The sequence below is a fragment of the Amphibalanus amphitrite genome, unplaced genomic scaffold (genome assembly GCF_019059575.1).
Source record: "Amphibalanus amphitrite isolate SeventyFive unplaced genomic scaffold, NRLGWU_Aamphi_draft 000425F_arrow, whole genome shotgun sequence".
NCBI classification, from domain to species: domain Eukaryota; kingdom Metazoa; phylum Arthropoda; class Thecostraca; order Balanomorpha; family Balanidae; genus Amphibalanus; species Amphibalanus amphitrite.
In genome coordinates, this window is record NW_024881919.1 from 353,554 (window position 1) to 374,397 (window position 20,844).

The window sequence follows — 20,844 nt, forward strand, 5'->3', positions numbered from 1 at the left end:
CGCTGAGTCATGGTACCGGTTAGCGCCGACCTCGGGCCGCTGGGCGACTGCAGCGCCCCTACCGGTCACCGGCGTCGTACTGTAACTAATGGGGAGCCCGGGGCGTTCATAGAACACTTGAGATGTAAGTGCACAGTTGCCTCGTAAAGGCTAGTCAGCAACAACAACAAAATAAAATGGGAACTCTCTACATTCGTCAAGTACTTGGATGTCCGGGTTCCAATGGGCCTTGTCCCGTAGCGAGGAGACTCTAGCGTGTCCAGTGAGCCGGCGGCGCGGCGTTCCAGACTGATGACGTCAGCGGAAAGCCACCATGGATTCGTGATAACACGGGCCGGATGGCGGTGCAGCAGCCCCCCCCCCTCACCCCTCCCCGGCCGTCTGGAACTCCCCCATCCCTCCGGACACCCCGTGCAGCTCGGCAGTATAAAACATAGTGAGCAGCAGACATGTGCGGGGATGGAAGAGGCAGATCTATGATCTCAGTGGATATCTCGACAAAATGGAGGGGTTGGACCTACATCTCATCCCTCGCCCGGTCAGGGGTTGGGGAGGGGGAGATTGATTAACCCGCGCCCTGGTGGGGTCTGTTTATAACGCGACCTGGTGGGGGGGGGGCTATTTTTTGTTCCCCCCCTCGTATCTCCGAAACTACTGGACGGATCCGCAAAATTCAAACGGCGTTCGAAAGGCCTGTCAAATTTGTTGAGAGAAACCAAATTTCATTGACCTCGGAGTCACCGATGACGTCACAGGTCAGGTCAAAGATGAAATGTTTCACCGTTCACGGGGCTTCTAGGGAATGCGCTATAACACCGAGGAAAACGCATTTTGTCGAGAATCAGCGGTAGGGCGTCAGTTGCCTAGTAGATATGTTGCTATTAGAGGTCACTGGCAATACCAGGTCAGGTCACAGGTCAGGTCACCAAGGGTCACAGGTCAGGTCACATGAGCCCAACTTTACTAGGGTTGTGTGATACATGTTTTATGGCCAATTTTTCATTTCCAACTCAAAGGTGTTGGTTATAAGACTATCAGGTACGGCTTAGGTCACTTTCTGGTGAAGTTCAGGTCAGACATGTGCATGGATCCGAGAAAATGGATCTGGGATCTGATCCCACGGATCCTGATCTCGGATCCGTCGGGATCATAGATCCAGCTCTTTAATTTATCAAGAGATCCGTAGGGATCATAGATCCGAGTCTAGTGTTTTTGCTTGAGATCCAGTGGGATCATAGATCCTCATTTATTTTTGGTCAACACAGAAATCCCAAAAGATCACTCGTTGCAACTCACAAACGTTCTTATTAAGTGTTTTTATGTGATAACACGTCATAATCCATAGTTTTATGGCACTTATTGACATAGAAACACTTGGAAACCTGGTTTCAAATGTTGTTCATGGTGGGATCCACTCAGATCATAGATCCATGCTTTAGGTTTATCGTCAGATCCTGTGAGATCATAGATCCAGGATAAATTTTTCACGCCGGATTCGGTGGGATCATAGATCCGAACCTACAATTTGCTTCGAGATCCACTGAGATCATAGATCCGTCACTCGGATCCATGCACATGTCTGGTTCAGGTCAAGGTCAGGTCAAGGTCAGGCCAAAAAAGGTCAAATTTTAAAGTTGATAGTTTTGCATAAAATGGGTATTGATTCGATGCAGCTCGTCACGGGGAGTCTAATGGTGGTCTTTGTTTTGCGCTTCGGGGTCTAGAGAATTGCTAAAAATTGAGTTTGAAAATTTGACGTCATCAATTTTGAACAGTTTTTTCGCTATAACTTCGCCAAAAAAAGAGGTATCAATCTCAAATTTGGTATGTGGATGGAAGGCGGTAAGGACTATCACATATATTCCGGTTTTTGCGAAATTCAAAAAACTTTTTGGATTTTTCGATTATTATATCCGAAAAATCTATTTTTTGATTTTTGGGGGTCAAAATCCAAAAAATTCAAAAATCCGAGATAGCAGTTTTGTAGCTCTGTCCAATCTACAGCTTTTATGTCTTTATCATTTTTCTGTATTTGCAAAGCTATAGGCCTGACAGCTCTTCCCGCGAAACCCTTTTTTGAGTCTAAAACGGCAGAACATGACGTCACTCTGACGTCATTTCCGGCCAACCTATCATAGCCTTTGGAAAAATTTTTTGTCACAATGTGTAAAATTGATGTCCGAGAGGGTACTGGAAGTTTCGTGACGATCGGCGCAGCGGTTCTGGAGATATATCGAAAAGTCTGGAGGGGGGCAAAAAATAGCCCCCTCCCCACCAGGTCGCGGGTAAAGCCTCGCCCGCACATGGGGGGGTGGTACCCACCCTCCACCCCCCCCCCCAGGTAGTCTTTCTGCTCTGCACTCCACATTGTTAGAGCTAGAAGCCTGATTTTTCGTACAGCTGCTCCTCTATCCTCTCTTCATGTCAAAATGTCACCAGCGGTTTTTTTGCCCATAACTCCGTACAGGAACAAGATACAGCCGCGCGGATGGTCTCATGGTGTTCAGCTCGTCAAGACGCATCGAATGATAAACATGATGACCTCGAGGTCACGTGACCTGAGGTAAACCTTTGACCTTGACCTTTTCGAGGTCAACATATATATCATTCGATGCGGATTGACGAGAGGATCACGATGATGCCCTTAGTTTGTTCCTACCTTGACTAATCTAATTCGAAAGTTATTCGAGAACAACTCTCTCCATATCAAGCGCCGCCATTTTGACTTTTTCGACCCCTGTGACGTCATCTTTGACCTGACCTGAAAATGACCATTGTAAAAATTGTAGACATTGACCGTGCGTATCCGATGCCGTTTACCGCTTGTCGCTATCTTGCTCCGTTCTCGAGATCTCAGGGGGGCGGTCATCCGCCCCCCCCGTCGGTACGAAGTTGGCGCAGACCCCCGTCGGTGCGCGGGTTAAGCGGGAGGGGGGGGGGGAATGAAAAGCTTTTATACATAAATAAGTAAAAGTCTATTCTTGAATGAAATGGAAGGGTTAAAATGCACAAAATACGGCGGTCACAAATGCCGTTCACTGAATCGTTCTCGTAGGGCCACGTTGGCCGCGTTGTACGTAAGGCCACGTCGGCCACGTCGTGCACCGGGCCGTCGCGCACCGGTGGAGTCCCGTCGAAGACTGTCGGGCCCCCGTCCCGTCTCAGCCCTCGTGGTAGCACAACACGTGGGCCTGAGAACCAGGACAGGGGCCAGATGACACATATGTGCCCGGCGCGGCGCGGCGGACCGACCGCCGCGCTCCGAGCGCCGGCCGTCTTTGCGAAAATACCTAAAAATACCAACGTATTACCTCGCTAACACCAAGGTTTACCAATGTTGTACAGGAGGGACATTTTTATTGGTCCACCTAGTTCCTACTACCTACCCTTTAAATATCGTGTTTCTAGATGCCATATAAGTCAATCGCCAGGGGGTCATACAACCGCCTCCTGGCCGCTCGCGTTAGGAAAAACGCTCTGGCATACTGTGTATTGCAGGGACCGCGACATTTTACACCGAGTCATGTCATCTTGCATATCCAAACAATGTATTTCCAAACGAACACAAAAGTAAATGTTCAAACTACCTATGTATCAATGTGGGACGTACCGGCTGGGGACGTACCGGCTGGGGACGGCTGGGGACGTACTGGCTGGGGACGTACCGGCTGGGGACGGCTGGGGACGTACCGGCTGGGGACGGCTGGGACGTCAGATTTCCCGGGTGTTTCGGAGACCATATCGTCCACGACATGTCATCCCGGCCCCACACCGTGCCGTGCTGCCACCACGCCACCGAACGCCACTGACCAGCCCTAAGGTGTCGGCGGGTGTGCCTCTTTTCTACGGCCATTTTCCAGCGGCCGGCCGGAGCCAGTCGCGGGAGGCGCTGCTGATTGGTCTGTGCGTAACGCGCGAGCCACAGAGGCGTCTACTGATTGGTCCGTGCGTAACGCGCGAGCCGCAGTGGTGTCTGCTGATTGGTCTGTGCGTGGTGCGCTTGCCGCGGAGTCTTTTGCTGATTGGTCTGTGCGTAACGCGCGAGCCGCAGAGGCGTCTGCTGATTGGTCTGTGCGTGGTGCGCGTGCCGCGAAGTCTTCTGCTGATTGGCCAGCTGCCTGGGCTGCGCCGTCTTCTACCTCCTTGGCCGGGACGCTCCACCTCCTGGTCAGTGGACGTGGCGCCGGCCGAGCGTAGCCGCAGGACCAGTGGCGGCTTCTGGTCCTATCTGTCCGTATAGTTTTGAGACACCAAGACGTGTTTGTTTGTGTTAAAAAATCACACTTCTTTGTTTGTAAGAATTACTTTTCTACAACAATAAAGAGTACCTAATTTTCGCATCATTCATTTTCGCTGATGATAGGTAGGCGGGGAGAAAAGTCCATGAATAATTTGTTACTTTTTATTTATATTCTCATAGCTATGCTCTTTGCGAGGACGCTAAGAAGGACAAATAACTAATAAATTGGCGTTCATGAAATGTATACGGCTGTTCAGTATTGACATAGCACCAATAAAAATATATGCACAATCTAGGTGGAGAATTGTCAATAATACCAGGGGGTGTTTTTCCAGCACCTGGCGAGAAGCAGAGTCAAATTATTGCACAGTTAAGCGCATATAAGCTCTTTCCAACAACATAACTATCCTCACGACTTACGCAAAGCAGCTTGTGTCTCAGATGAAATGCAAGCAATTATTGGAGCATTATTTATTCACCCTTCAGACATCTCAACGCGCACACTGACCCGTCCTCTCTCTCTCCCGCCCTGCTCTCCACTGCCCGCCCGTCTCCAAATGTCCAGCCGGGCCGCCCGATATACGGGCCGGCGTGTCCCTGCTGCCGCGCACATGTGTGGTACATGGACATCCATTTATGGCCTTTCATGACCCGACGCCGTCCCTACGCTACAAGGCTAGAATACAAACTATGTGAAAAAAAAAAAACAGAGAGACACACAGCAATACAAATATAGGTATGCATCATCTAAGTAGGTGGAGGATTGACATAATACCAGGGGGTGCATTTCCAGCACCTGGCGAGTGGCAGAGTCAAATTATTGCGCAGTAAAGCACATATTACCACGCTTTTCAACAGCATCACTATCCTCGCGACTTACGCAAAGCAGCCTGTGTCTCAGATGAAATGAAAGCAACCATTGGAGCATTATTCCGTGGTAACCTTTTAATTTCAGGGGCGTGCTCCAGCACCCCCAAAACCCCTAATTATCCACCCCTGATATGCACAGATATGCCATTTATTCATGACTCTTCTAAGGAAAGGCGTATCTTCAGAGGCTGCATTTCATTGTTCTTGGGACCCACCCAACCCATATTACAACAAATCGAGTATTATATAAGCATAGACGTCCTTCAAATTGCAGTATCATACCACAACTGCGCTGTGTATCATTATGCCACAGGCAATGCAGTGGTCATGTCAACTACGATCAGACGTAGCCGGTGAGTCCATCTACCGCTCGCTAAGCCTGCTGTATGTGAGTGAGTGGTCAGTACGGGGAGGCCGATGGCACGCCGCCGCCGGCCCGGCCTGACCAGTGCAGCGTCTGGCTATCGTCCAGCCGTGCACGGTGTGTTCCGTTTCCGGCGGGCTGAGTCCCTCGGCCGGGCCGGGCCGGCCGTGGCGCGTCTCGCTGTGGCCGTCTGTCCGATCGGCCGCGTCCCCCTCACCGACCCCTCCGGCCGAGACGGGTCCGTCTGGCGAGACGTTCGGAGCCGTGTGTCCATGTGGAGTGAATGCACTGCTAGCCACTGCAGCTGTTTGGTGCCCGGCTGCCGGAATAGAGTGTCGGAGCGGCGGCAGAGGAGTGACGGCAGCTGTTTGTGGTGGATTCTGCCGGAGCTGACCACCGGCACAATAATGGGCGGTTCCCACATGGACCGGTAGATGTCGAGCCGGACGGTAACGGACGAAAACGTACAAGATCGGGAGACATCGGGAGAAAGCGGAGGCGCAGTCAGCTGATTATGTCCGATCTCTGATGTCCGTGAAGTTAGCGTCAGCAACAGCAACGAATACAGCGTCGGATTCAGAATCGCTTAAAAAACTCATATCAGGTCAATTGGGGGACGGGGAGCAAGAATATGACCTTAATTTGGCCCTAGCTCTTACCCCTTACCCCTTAATCGGCCCTTAACCCTCGCCCGCACATGGGGGGGGTGGTTGCCACCCCCCCCCAGGTAGTCTTTCTGCTCTGCACTCAACATTTTTAGAGCTAGAAGGCTGATTTTTCGTATAGCTGCTCCTCTATCCTTTCTTGATGTCCCCTGAAAATTTCAAGTTTCTGTGATTTTTGGTTTCGGAGATATGACCTTGTTTTTCAGGTCATGTCATGACCCAAATGGCCAATTCTCAACATCTTGCGTTTGCCATGGGCCTTATGAGCTTTTGACACCCTGATTTCGGCCTTTTTTGCCATTCTTACCTCCTACCTATCATGGAACATGTTGTTCGACGATGTACAGGGGTCAAGGTCAAGGTCAAGGTCAACCTAGGTCACCGAAGATAATTGCGTTTTCGGCAAGCTGAATTTACTTTTTTTGAAGTTTTTTGACTGCATTTTTGGTAAAAGCTTCTCAGATCATGATTTCATGTAATATGGACCCAAAAACAATCGGTGCACACATCAGTATACACACAGACACACACAGACATACAAACACATATAATTGACCTTGACCTAACTTGACCTGAAATGACCTCAGCAGCAAAATTCTGGTCGGGTAGTGTGACAAAGAGGTTCTAGCTGGCTTGGCACCAGAAAACAGCATCGTCATCGGTATTTGATAAGCAGCACACTTGATATCCAACGGTGACCCAAAACAGCAACATTTTTTAGTTTGACCTGACCTGGAAGGTCAATGACTGACCTGAGAAGGTAAAACTGGGTATCATTGGATTCGTCTCTTCCCAAAGAATCTTTTTGGTCTTTACTGCTAAGCTCTATCTCCAACAGGAACGAAATGGCGCGGGGGGGGTGGCAACCACCCCCCCCCCCCATGTGCGTTCTAGGATGGGAAAATGGCATGTGCGGGCGAGGGTTAAAGGAAGGGGCGCGTCAAAAGTGCCTCAAGGGTTCGTCTGATCGCCGAAATAAGGGTCGCAATCGATTCCTCGGGTCAATATCTAGCCGCAGCCTCGGGTTCCAGATGTGTGCAACTTACCCCTTACCCCTTAATCGGCCCTTAAAGGAAGGGGCGCGTCAAAAGTGCCTCAAGGGTTCGTCTGATCGCAAAAATAAGGGTCGCAATCGATTCCTCGGGTCAATATCTAGCCGCAGCCTCGGGTTCCAGATGTGTGCAACTTACCCCTTACCCCTTAATCGGCCCTTAAAGGATAATGACCCGAGGAATCGATTGCGACCCTTATTTTTGCGATCAGACGAACCCTTGAGGCACTTTTGACGCGCCCCTTCCTTTAAGGGCCGATTAAGGGGTAAGGGGTAAGTTGCACACATCTGGAACCCGAGGCTGCGGCTAGATAATGACCCGAGGAATCGATTGCGACCCTTATTTCGGCGATCAGACGAACCCTTGAGGCACTTTTGACGCGCCCCTTCCTTTAAGGGCCGATTAAGGGGTAAGGGGTAAGTTGCACACATCTGAAACCCGAGACTGCGGCTAGATATTGACCCGAGGAATCGATTGCGACCCTTATTTTGGCGATCAGACGAACCCTTGAGGCACTTTTGACGCGCCCCTTCCTTTAAGGGCCGATTAAGGGGTAAGGGGTAAGTTGCACACATCTGGAACCCAAGCTGCGGCTAGATATTGACCCGAGGAATCGATTGCGATCCTTATTTCGGCGATCAGACGAACCCTTGAGGCACTTTTGACGCGCCCCTTCCTTTAAGGGCCGATTAAGGGGTAAGGGGTAAGTTGCACACATCTGGAACCCGAGGCTGCGGCTAGATATTGACCCGAGGAATCGATTGCGACCCTTATTTCGGCGATCAGACGAACCCTTGAGGCACTTTTGACGCGCCCCTTCCTTTAAGGGCCGATTAAGGGGTAAGGGGTAAGTTGCACACATCTGGAACCCGAGGCTGCGGCTAGATAATGACCCGAGGAATCGATTGCGACCCTTATTTCGGCGATCAGACGAACCCTTGAGGCACTTTTGACGCGCCCCTTCCTTTAAGGGCCGATTAAGGGGTAAGGGGTAAGTTGCACACATCTGAAACCCGAGGCTGCGGCTAGATATTGACCCGAGGAATCGATTGCGACCCTTATTTTGGCGATCAGACGAACCCTTGAGGCACTTTTGACGCGCCCCTTCCTTTAAGGGCCGATTAAGGGGTAAGGGGTAAGTTGCACACATCTGGAACCCAAGGCTGCGGCTAGATATTGACCCGAGGAATCGATTGCGACCCTTATTTCGGCGATCAGACGAACCTTTGAGGCACTTTTGACGCGCCCCTTCCTTTAAGGGCCGATTAAGGGGTAAGGGGTAAGTTGCACACATCTGGAACCCGAGGCTGCGGCTAGATATTGACCCGAGGAATCGATTGCGACCCTTATTTCGGCGATCAGACGAACCCTTGAGGCACTTTTGACGCGCCCCTTCCTTTAAGGGCCGATTAAGGGGTAAGGGGTAAGTTGCACACATCTGGAACCCAAGGCTGCGGCTAGATATTGACCCGGGGAATCGATTGCGACCCTTATTTCGGCGATCAGACGAACCCTTGAGGCACTTTTGACGCGCCCCTTCCTTTAAGGGCCGATTAAGGGGTAAGGGGTAAGTTGCACACATCTGGAACCCGAGGCTGCGGCTAGATATTGACCCGGGGAATCGATTGCGACCTTTATTTCGGCGATCAGACGAACCCTTGAGGCACTTTTGACGCGCCTCTTCCTTTAAGGGCCGATTAAGGGGTAAGGGGTAAGTTGCACACATCTGGAACCCAAGGCTGCGGCTAGGTATTGACCCGAGGAATCGATTGCGACCCTTATTTCGGCGATCAGACGAACCCTTGAGGCACTTTTGACGCGCCCCTTCCTTTAAGGGCCGATTAAGGGGTAAGGGGTAAGTTGCACACATCTGAAACCCGAGGCTGCGGCTAGATATTGACCCGAGGAATCGATTGCGACCCTTATTTTGGCGATCAGACGAACCCTTGAGGCACTTTTGACGCGCCCCTTCCTTTAAGGGCCGATTAAGGGGTAAGGGGTAAGTTGCACACATCTGGAACCCGAGGCTGCGGCTAGATATTGACCCGAGCAATCGATTGCGATCCTTATTTCGGCGATCAGACGAACCCTTGAGGCACTTTTGACGCGCTCCTTCCTTTAAGGGCCGATTAAGGGGTAAGGGGTAAGAGCTAGGGCCATATAAAGGTCATATTCTTGCTCCCCGTCCCCCAATTGACCTAATATTAGTTTTTTAAGCGATTCTGAATCCGACGCTGTATTCGTTGCTGTTGCTGACGCTAACTTCACGGACATCGATCTCTGACGGTGGATATGGGAACCGGTGGTTTGCGGCGTTTCCACGGGCCGGTTTGTGTTCGATCGCGGTGACGATATCGCCCCGTCAGCTCGTGGGGCAAAAGTTGAACACTGTTGAACTTTTGGTCCGTTTTCGTACGTTGGCAGTTCAGAAGAAAGGCGATCTGAGCGCGCGGATATACATTTTCCCTACATCAACATAGTGAGAAGACCAGGTTGTTGCACCTTTGTTTCATTTGTGGGAAGAATTGCATATTCATTATTATTAACCCTAGGACACCGCAATCTGCCGACCGCTGACTGCCGCGCGTACGGTCTCCGCACGGCGCGCAGTACTACGGGCAGTCTGCGGTCGGCAGATTGCGGTGTCAGAGACGGTACTCGCGGGGCCAGCGTCGCCGGCGGGAGAGAGGGGAGGGACGCGGGTAGAGCGAGAGACGCTTTCGATGTTTCCCCATATCTCACGATGTCTCCCTGTGTTACCATATTCGCATCGGTGCTACCAACTCTAGGCTGTGTTCAACTTTTGGGCAGAATACGCCAAACCAACGATTTCTTCCGTTTTCTCACCGTCCCATCTCTACCGGTGTATGTGGGAACCGCGCATAAGACTGCAGCGGCACCAGCCACGGGGAGGGGCTGCAGCTGGGAGTGTCACCGGACCGCTCTCCGTGCCGGCAGCTGACACTGACCGGTGGCCGGTCAGACACTGTCAGGGGCTGCAGTGTCAGTGTGTCAGTTCAGCTGACAGTCGGAGCACCAGCAGCTGGACACAGCTGACACTGTATATATATATATATATATATATATATATATATATATATATATATATATATATATATATATATATATATATATATATATATATATATATATATATATATATATATATATATATATATATAAATATATATATATAGACCACTGTCACTCCGACACTGACACGGACTGGGACGGCACGACGGTGTGACGTCACACTGGCCTCCAACACGGCCTCCAACAGCTGCACCCGGCTGTGGGGACGGACACACACACACACACACACACACACACACACACAAGTATTTTATTGTCTCATTGACAAATGCAAACACGTTTACATGGCGGATCGGCGCAAAAGCTAACGCTTAAGTCGAGGCGCCTCTCCAAAGCTAAGCAATTGCAACATAATTTAACAAGATAATAAATCATGGATCCACTAACACAGCCAGCAGGGGACAGAACCACGCCGACCCCGCCAACTACCCACGAAGCATCCAACTGGAATAGGGAAAGCCCGCTCGGTCCCGTGCACAGGGCGGCCACCGCCGGCTCAGATGAGTGATGTGAGTGTGTGTGCTGGAAGGTGGTGTGTGGCTGTGAGTGTGTATACTCGTACTTATGTCAATGTTAGGGGAAGTTGGGGCAATGCCGGAGTTGGGGCAAAGCCGAAATTCGAGATATTTCGAAAACCGTAAGACATGGATGCCACCTGTCAGTGATGCTCTGAAGCTTAAGTGACTACAATTATCGCATGTTTGTTACGAGTCGTCATTCGGAATATTTCGACTGTGAGGGCGCCAAGAGCGTTTTCAAGGTACGTTTCCCTTGTACTACATGCGCCTTTGAAGCTGCATTTCTTACTCATTATGCTACCGTTTGTCTGGCCAATTCGGTCAAGTAATCTTTAGCATGTCTTTGCATAAGTGTGCTGCCTATTTGAAATTTATACAGCACGTTGAAAAGTTATGGGCCTGCAAATGAAAGTATGGCAGGCTGGGGTAATGCCGAAAACTTGCGATTACGCACGTGTTAAAAGCACGCTGCGTGGACTTTACTGCTGTAGAATAGCAACGCGTATTTTTAGTCACACAAATTACACTTTCAACCGACACAACGGCCTGTTACCTATAAGGAATGATTTACCTGGCATGTTCTTATTATATCACACAATTATAACTTCCAGTGTGCACCGCGTCCTCAAGCTCTTAAAACGCGTGTCAGCTTTGATCAATTCTGGATAAAGTTTGAGATAAAATGGCAAAACATCAATGTCGGCATTCCCCGTAGATCATTTCTCCCATTTTCGGCTTTCCCCGCAGTCCGGGGCAACGCCGAAAAAGTCACTTCTTTGATATTTTTAGTTTGTGCGCTTAACGGTATGCGAATTCATCAAATGCGCCTGGTATGTTTGAAAGGCAAAAGACTGGCCTCTCGAATGACGCCAACAAGAATAGCTTATGTTGTCTACCTTGCGTGCTACGGGCGTCAGAAAAAAAGTCTTCGGCGTTCCCCCAACTTCCCCTACGTTGTGTTAGTAAATCGCCTGGTGTTTTGAATGTATGTTTGTAAGTGGTGAGCCACATGTACACTAGGGTGGCACTTAAAAATCAATTTTTGATTTTTAATGCGTGCGGGTGGTTTTCCGGTTCCATTCCCGTAAAAAATAAGGGAGGCAAATTTTTATGGGAAAATATTGATGCTTAGAGGTCGCGAATCAAGGTAAAAATTGAGATTTTGGTAGCATATTTCAATATCATTAAAATCGCTTCTGAGTTTCCTATTACGCTATAATCGGATGATAACTAGGCATTTCTTAGTCATTTTCATATTGTTTATTGATATTCCATGCAGCTTCGGCCACGCCAGAACGCTGGTATATGTACTCCACTACTCCAGTTCCTCCTCTTTAGTAGATTATTGGCGCCTCATTGGAGGGAGGGGTATCATGGGCAACGGGCACCCAGATCACTTTGTGTGTAGCCTGGTTAGCAATTGCAGTCGATCTTCGGGTGTCAGGTTAGCGTTTTCTGTGATCTTTTCAACGACATGGAGGAAGAACTGGCGCTAATCTTTGTCTTCCATGAGTGCCAGTCCTACATCAGCGCCATACCGCGCCTGGTGAAGTCATTCACCACCCGCAGCTCCCGGACTACACGAGCTGCGGTTTGGTAGCCGCTGTCCTCCCAGTGGCCTTGGTCATTGATGATGAGCCCCGCGTCCAGCGGCCGATTTCATAAAGGTTTGGTAGTAATTTACACCTAGGTGCATTTCTCACCCCTCAAAACTACAACCACACTGAGGGAGCGGTTTCATAAAGCTCGGAGGGCATAAATTTCGGCAGTTGTAGTTTTCTGCTTGCTTTGATTGCATTTTACTACCAACAGAACTTTAATAAATATTTTAATTCTGTGAATTATCAAAGTATTAATATGAAATGACTTAAATATTTTAATTCATCAATAATAAAATTAAATATGATGTTTAAAACAATAATCAATAGGTAATCAGATAAAAATTTATTTGCTATTCTTGCATTAGGAATTGTAAACAAAAACAATCGTCCAAGGCCATAGAGAAACTACTCTACTGCATTCATTTCGGCCGGCTGAATTAGGTTCAGGATATTGATATATATAAATCCCTTTTGTACATTGATTGCTTGGGTGTTCATTTGTTTCTGATATATATGTTTCAGTGTTTGATTTATGTTTTGATGTGTCCAAACGATGAGAGCGTCGCAGTGAAACAATCAATAAGCTGCTGCCCAAGGTTTGGCCTTGGTTGTGGTTGAGTTTCAGTTTGGTTAGAAGGCATAGCGCCTCTCCTTAGTTCAAGTTGCAAAAACGAGTGCGACGACTGCTAGTTCTGACTACTGAAATGTGAGTATTACATCACTTGCCTCACACAGCTTTTGCTAATTGATGATGTGGGTACTGGGTAATCCACTGCAACTGGTGTCAGTGTTCATGTGTTACTGTTACGGCATAGTTGATGCAGCAATGCAAAGTATCTATGTACCATGAATTAACAACTCAATCTTCTGCCAAGGTCAGGGTGGCAACATGAATGGTTTTGAGTATAAGGATGATGAAACTATTTCAGGCTATGTCAGTACAAAAGTGGACTAAAAAGTGTTTGTCATTCTGATTCCATAAAAGCATTTGCAATGACTCATTGGTAATTTGAATTGCTGTGTCTTTTGTCAAAATCCCCATGAATATTTCTATTGACAAAGTACACTGTACAGGTATTTTGCCTGTAGTAAGTACGGATACTGCTCAGGTGCTGTCACCCGTTTGTGCAAAAAGTCTCCAGACTTGTCAGTTCTCGAGATATTTACACAAAATTTGCTTAGAAAAGTCATCAAATAGTTAAACAGAACAAAACATGCCTCATCTAACTTGACCCAACTTTACCTTATAACCTACAACCTACCACCTACCAACCTACCACCCAGCAACCTACAAACCTACAACCTACTGCAACTTTTGGTGAAATTTGTATAGATATCTTCAGAACTGGCGAGTCTGGTGACTTCACAAACAGGTGGGCAGCACCGGAGCCACTAGCTATAAGCTACCAGTATAACGCCTTTTGGGGCGACTAACGGAGCGAGCGAGAGGGTGGGCCTTGCACGTGCGAAATTGCGAGGGGGTACCTCCAACTGACTTGTGCACGGCACCCTACTAACCGGTCTCTAGCAATGTACCAAATTTGGGCACAATTGGCCCAGCCGTTCTCGAGATCTGGAAGCGGCACCCTGCACGTGCGCACGTGCAAAATGGGTCCCAACTGACATGTGCACGGCACCCTACTAACCGGTCCCTAACTGTGTACCAAATTTGAGCGCAATCGGTCGAGCCGTTCTCGAGATCTGGAAACGACCCCTGCACGTGCGCACGTGCAGCAGCGCCCCAACTCTGGCCCATGGATATGCAGTGCCTAGTGGGTGCCTACCTACATGCCAACTTTCAGCGCAATCGGCCAAGTAGTTACCGAGATATTGCAACAATTACAAAACGGACACCTCTTCGTTTTGCACGTGGCACGTGCATAAGGGGTCACCCACATGCATCAGGAATAGTCCAATACTTGGTAGAAGGAATGAAGCTACCCTACAAAAATTACTGCGTGTAAATCGGTCAAGTGGTTGCTGAGATATAAGCCTCGCAAAAGCGTGACCACGGCCGGCCGGCCGCTCATACTCAGAAATTTCCGTTAATCTAAGGAAAGACTACGCTCGCTTCGCTCGCTCCGTAATAAGATTGCCAACAGCCAAAGTAAGGTTGTTATTAATATCCTTAATCCTATTTTCCAGCTGCTGAAAGGAAGATTGGAGGGCCTTTAGCAGCAGTAGCAGTGGAACTTGGAAGGCTGCCTTGAGGCTGCCTGGCTGGCCTCTACAACAGAGACGAAGTTTAGAAGTTATTTGTCAACAAAAACAATGTTGTCCATATTGCAAGAGGTGAGACCATGTACCTATACTTTATTACCTAGGGTAGGTATGGTAGGCAGTTTCCCATAATTTGTTGATTTGGGAGGGAACAGGCAAACATTTAAATAAAATCATTTTGCACTAATCTCTGGCTTTTGAGAGCAATTTTCCACTTCCAATTTTACCAAGAAAAACATTTGCATGTCTAGTCATTAGTTGTATGGCTGTATTACAGTCATGTATTGGGGAAGAAGTTAACAAAACGTGATAACGTTGTTAGTGCATTCAAAGATCTAGTGCCGTTTGTCATTAGATTGTAGGTTGGTACATTTGTTGACATGAAGCTAACAAATTAAACAGGCTGGCATTTTAAACAGACTGTAACAGTCTTACTGCCATAATTGATTACAGGCACCGGTTGTTTTCAGTCAAACTCAAGTTTTGAAGCAAACATTTCACATTTTTATTGTGTTTCAGTTGTGCTAATTGTGTTCCAGCTTATAAGGTCTTCAGAATGCAATTAAATGTAATGCATGTAATGCACGCATGTTGCAGGTGGCTGACGAGCACCAACCAGCGTGTGCAGCAGCCGTTCCGTTGTAAACGGTGCGCTGACCGCGGAGCCGGGGGTTGTCGACCGCCGGCTGGCACTCACCACCGTCCACCCCAAGCTGGCCATCATCGACTGGCTCGAGCACACCAGCACGCTGAACCAGTTCATCAGCTCGACGTGCCCCGACTTCGAGCAGCAGTGCGCCGAGACGCGCGAGCTGTTCACTGGGAGCAGATGAAGCGACATGGGACTCAGAGCGGCGCCACTGACGTGCAGCTGCAGCTGATCGGAATCGACAGGACACGTGTTCGCGGCTCGGCCACCACTCATCAGCCTGCTGCTCGTGCCGTTCCGTCTGACGGCGCAGATGACCGGCCTGGCGGCGTCTCTCGACGCGTCCGGCCACACCCGGCTGCAGGCGCTGCGCTCGTCGCTTTGGGTTGTAAATGCCGGTGAGCAGTGAGGGTTGCCTCGCTGAGTCGTGTGGGCGCTCGTCACTGTAGAGGTCGCTGTGAGCGCTGTGCTCCTCTTCGACCAGAGGATAGGTGGCGGTAGCGGTCGGTACGCAGTCAGCAGCGTACTGACACGTCATAGACCGATTGAAGGTCTTCAGTGCGTTAAATCGCCCCTGGCGGCAGGCCGACCCCCACAAAGAAGAAGAAGAAGAAGAATATGGCGCGGGTAGCTCGATTCCGGCGGCGGCGTGACACGGTGACCCCGTGACCTCTAGCCGTGTCGGTCCGTGTGCGCGGCCCATTCGCCCCCGACTTGGGTTGTCGATGGCGGCTGCCGGTGCCCTTAAAATCGTACGTGTTTTAGACAAATTAAAGGGAAGTGATAGTGATATCAAAAAGGTATAATTTATTTTTCTAATGATTTTATTGCGTGCTTTGACTGAGTGTCTTGATTTAAGTTTGTTTGCTTTCAAATTTACGATAATACAACAGCACAGGGTCAAAAGGCGGTCAAGACGTAGAACAGTAGCTGTTACATTGGGCTTTGTACGCGAGCCGGCCGGCCGAGTGATTACTGCGCGCGCGCGCCGTATAAGAGATACTGATTCGTAGATACTGATTTCCAAGATCGTCGAGCGCCAAGTTCTGCGATGGCAATATCTCCTCAATATAGTGAACATTGAACACAGCGACAGATGACAACGCCTTGACAATTGTTTTCGTCGTAATACGTGCTACTCAAAGAATGCCACGAAGGTGTGTCGTTGCTTTATTTGCTAGTCCGCACATCTGAAATCGTTTGAGACAAGTGTTTGAAGTTTAACCGGAATCGCTTTGATAGCTGCGATGCAAATTCCAACAGCTGTTATTCTACTAATGAATAGGTAATTATGCTATTGCTGGCCATGAATTATGAATAAATCACAAATTTTGTAAAAGCAAGGATTGTTTCCGACCGGACCAAAGCACACATTTTCAGAAATTTTGGCGGGTGGGGTAGGAAAGGGACGCAGCCGGCCGCTGACTGCACGTTTAGGTGCGTCGTGGCGTCGCTGATGAAGTACACGGTGCATATGTTTATCACCAAGAAATTCATGCACTGTGATATAAAATAAACAATGAAACAATTCCAAACGTAACCACCCAGACAGACGCCGATCCGCCCCCAACATGGCAACACGCTAATAATTTCCTCGAAACTCGCTGAAGACGACTCGCCAACCATTTAGAGCAATATATGCCCCGCTGCGGAGGCGAATAGTTCACTCGCCCACTCGGGGACGCAGCCGGCCCCATCACACAGTGTCAGGCACTGAAACGGTTTGATATAGGCGGTTTTACACAGTCTCGTCCAACTATAATGGGACGCGCTTGCCGCGGGCGCCGCAGTGCTCGCACACGTGCAGCGGAGCCGCTTGTCCGTCCACGTACTTGCAGGCGCCGATCTGCTCGATCAGCGACAGTATCCGCTGGGCGGTCTGCTAGCCTCGGCCAGGGCGGACGGACGGCGGGCGGGGCAGTCGGAGAGTTGGTGCCGCTGTCCGGGGCCGCCACGGAAGGAGCGGCCGCCGCCGGCTGCTGGCCAACAATCGGCTGCGACACCAGCTGCTACAGCTGGGCAAGCTGCTGGCGGCCCTCGTTTAGCGTGGTCAGTTCGCACTCCAGAGCCTCCTCTCACAGAAGCGATTCTCGAGCTGTGCCAGCGCCGAGCACAGCTTCTTGTGCTCGGCAGAGTCCACAGCGCCGCCGCCCATGAACTGCTGCAGCCGTGCGCGCAGCTCCTTCTGCTCTCTAATGATGTTCTCATAGGCGGCCGCGGTCCCGGTGACTGGATGCGGCTGGAGAGGTTCGGAGATGCGCGCGGAGGCCACTCCAGCGCTCCGGGTTCCAACACGGAACCGGCAGCGGACGGCACGGCCGTTGTGTGATGAGCCAGGATGGCTTCTCCTGATGTGCCCTCTGCATCAGCTGGCTGCTCACGGCCGGCGCGCTCTATGGGACACGGACACCGTGTTACAGTTAGACGATCCACTAACGTGTTATCATGGGACAAAAAGGGAGGTGTAAGATGCAATGCTCTGTGGCGTGCTCTATTGGAAGAGCGGGAAAAGTGTAAGATGCTGCTATGGGACATGGAAGCAAAGCAGGTGTAAGAGAAGAAAATCTGCCCGAGCTACCACATGCAGATTTTCTTCTCAAGACGCAGGGCTGGAAAATGATCAAAATCACTTCATGTCATATTTACAGTTGGCCGCATGTGAGACACCTGTTACAGTGACAGCGGAAGTTGGTGAGGCAAAAAGATGTCAAACCTACAATATCTGACTGTTACCTACATAGAAAAAAAGCTACACTATCCATTTTTTCAATACCTACAAAATAATGATAGGAATACAATGACACTTAGAAGCTGCTCATTGCAAATGACGTTGATTTGAAAAGCAACAATGACCTACCTACCTCCAACTTACTAACCTACCTACTACAAACTATCAACCTACAACCCATTCAGACAAACCTTTTGTATACTAATACCAGAAGCATCTTTGGGTATAGTAACTCACCTTGGTTGGAAGACCTTCAATTGATGTAGGTATGCACTCGCAATACTGACAACTTTGACTTGAGACCAGTGAACCTGTTGACGATGACGGGCAAAAGGAAATCAATATAGGTACATATGTAGTTGTAGCTGACAATTGACATATCAATATTACACATCACTTGTGGCAAACAGCATTATCACACTCATTTTATATGTTACCATGTTGAAGAAAGAACACTCAAGTGGTTCCCTGCAAACTGTCAATCTCAAATCTTATCAACTCCTACAACAGCAAATATTTGCCAACAATACATTTTTACAGTCTACAAACAAAGTATTACTTACTGCCTTGTGCCTTCAAAGCTCCTGATTCTTGGTCAAATAGTTATTTCAAAATAAATAGGTAGAAACTTTGATTCACTTCCACACTTCGATGTTCAAGACAGCTGTCGATGTCAAAGTTTGGTCAAATTTATGCAGCTCAGAGCAACGCAGAATTTTGTGGGATATCAAGAACATGAAAAATTACTTGAGTGTAAAATGCGTCGTTTTATGAAACCGATCTGCTGCATTTCTCTCCAAAAACAGCTGTTGGGCATAAAAGTCGACGTAGTAGAATTTCGGTCGCAAAATACAACCCCGTTTTCTTTATGAAACCGCTAGGGCATAAAATCCGGCAAAAATGGGTGGGAAATTGCGCCGGTTGTATTTTACTACCTTTTATGAAATCGGCCGCAGGTCGTGTATCCTTGAGCTTTTTGAACGATGGTGTGAGGAAGCTCGCCAACGTCTCGGTCGCGAGAGCGGCGTTCATAGTGTCCACTAAGGACTTACGGGGCGGGTCCCCTCTCCTACAAGTCTATTGCCCACACCATGTCTTGATTGAGCCCGAGGGTCGGGGTCTAAAAGCTCCAGAGTCACCAGCCGATCACTCAATTACTACAGGTGACGGCCGAAGACCGGGACTGTCGCCTTCGACAGCTCCTTGTCGGGGTAGGTGCAGAACGAGTTCACGAAGGTCAGGTCCAGAGCCGGCGCAGTGGCAGTAGAGTCCCAGACCAGGCGGCGGCGGCGGCGGCGAACTTGCAGGCAACGAACAGCGCACAGCGTCTGATGACCTGGGCCTCGGCCGCCGTCAGCCGGAGCCGCTCCCTGAAGAGGAAGGCATCCACGGTACGGATGGTCTTTGCCATCCACCTAACTCAGTGGAGTACTCTGAGGCGGAGAAACGGATGCCGTGCTTGGAACTCCACCGAGAGCAGTTACGCAGAGCTCCAGAAGTTTTCGGTAGTCTTCCCGGAGCTAGGCATAGTCCAGCGATGGAAGCGATGGAAGCTTACCAGCAGCTTGTCCCACTCCGGAACGTCGTCGACGGCGAACGCCACCGGTGTGATCCTGTCAATGAAGCATGAACTCCCATCCGCCTTTGAACCTCTTAAACAGCCGGATGTAGAGGCCGCTCGAGATTCTACGGCAGGTGGAGAAGGCCTTCTCTAGGACCAGCTCTTACACGTGGTGCCGGCAGGCCAGCTGGAGGACGGGCCGATCCAGCTTCTGCTCGATAAGGGCAAGGCCCTAAATGATAAGGGCTAAAGTACCGTTCACCAGCATGCTGTTCGCCGTCGTGGCGTCGAAGCAAAAGGCCGCAGTTCCGCTTCTCCAGTTCCTAGCCTCCCAGCGCTGTGAGCATGGCCTCCTGTGCTTGGATGGAGGGGAGTTTGGGAACGGCGAGGAGCTTGGCCACCCTAATCCCCCCCCCCATCACCAGGACCTAGAATCGGTCGACGCTCCTTCTCTTGCGGTTCAGGATTCGCGGTTCAGCCGGAGTCGTATCAGAAGTTCCGTGCCGCAGTTGATAACAGGCTCACGTGTTCTTCACACATTACGGTTGGGCAGTTTGGCCCGGTCGAGGCCAGTTCACTGTTGGGGACGTCCGCTCGCCCGCATGCGCTTGGGAGTGTGAGTCGACGTTACTCTCTCATGGTCGCCATCGTCAAAGACGTTCCCTCCGTGTGCGCGCCGCAACGGCCGGGTAAGTCTGTTGCTGGCACTGGCACTATGTAGAGTCGGAAGAAGCGCCCACGGAAGAACATCCCGAAAGCACAATAAACCAGCGCAGCTCAATGCCCACTCTCGCCTCTGCTTTCCCCCGCCGGCGATAGGCTGGCTCCAACTTCTTCACATTCTCTTTGACAGAAAAGGAGCATGTCTCAAGAACCGATAGAACTGTGGGGCTCGTCCTCCCTTTGGAACAGGAGAGACCGTTCACTCCTCACACTCATAAGAGGATATGACCTCCACTGTGAGAGAGAAGGCACCGGTCGCAGGCCAAAAACAGGCCTGACATGGGTAAAACAGCCCAGATCAGACCTGTCTTGGCGTGACCTGGACTGGCTACGATCGACCGGAAGTGATGGGATAAGCAATTGTTATACAAATAAAGGTCAAAATACGTCGGATATGACGCTTAATGATCACATATGTCATTCCAAATAGGTTTAAAGTAGTTTCCAAAAAGTTGATTTTTTTTCCCCAAAACTGCCAACTTTGACCTCAATTCGCGACCCCTAAATATCAATATTTTTCAAAATTATTTTGCACACATTATTTTTTACGGGAATGGAAC

General features: G+C 49.6%; 1 long non-coding RNA gene across 2 annotated transcripts; it reads right to left on the reverse strand.

Annotated features, from left to right (window-relative positions):
- Nucleotides 1-16,425: 16,425 nt before the first annotated feature.
- LOC122391181 lies at nucleotides 16,426-18,672 on the reverse strand. Of its 2 annotated transcripts, XR_006258302.1 has the most exons (3): nucleotides 18,564-18,672; nucleotides 18,238-18,311; nucleotides 16,426-17,665 (listed from the first exon to the last, which is right to left on the reverse strand). It is a non-coding gene; the product is annotated as an uncharacterized LOC122391181 (long non-coding RNA). The 2 variants fall into 2 exon arrangements; XR_006258303.1 differs by lacking the exon at nucleotides 18,238-18,311 and having other exon boundaries at nucleotides 18,564-18,601.
- Nucleotides 18,673-20,844: the final 2,172 nt, after the last annotated feature.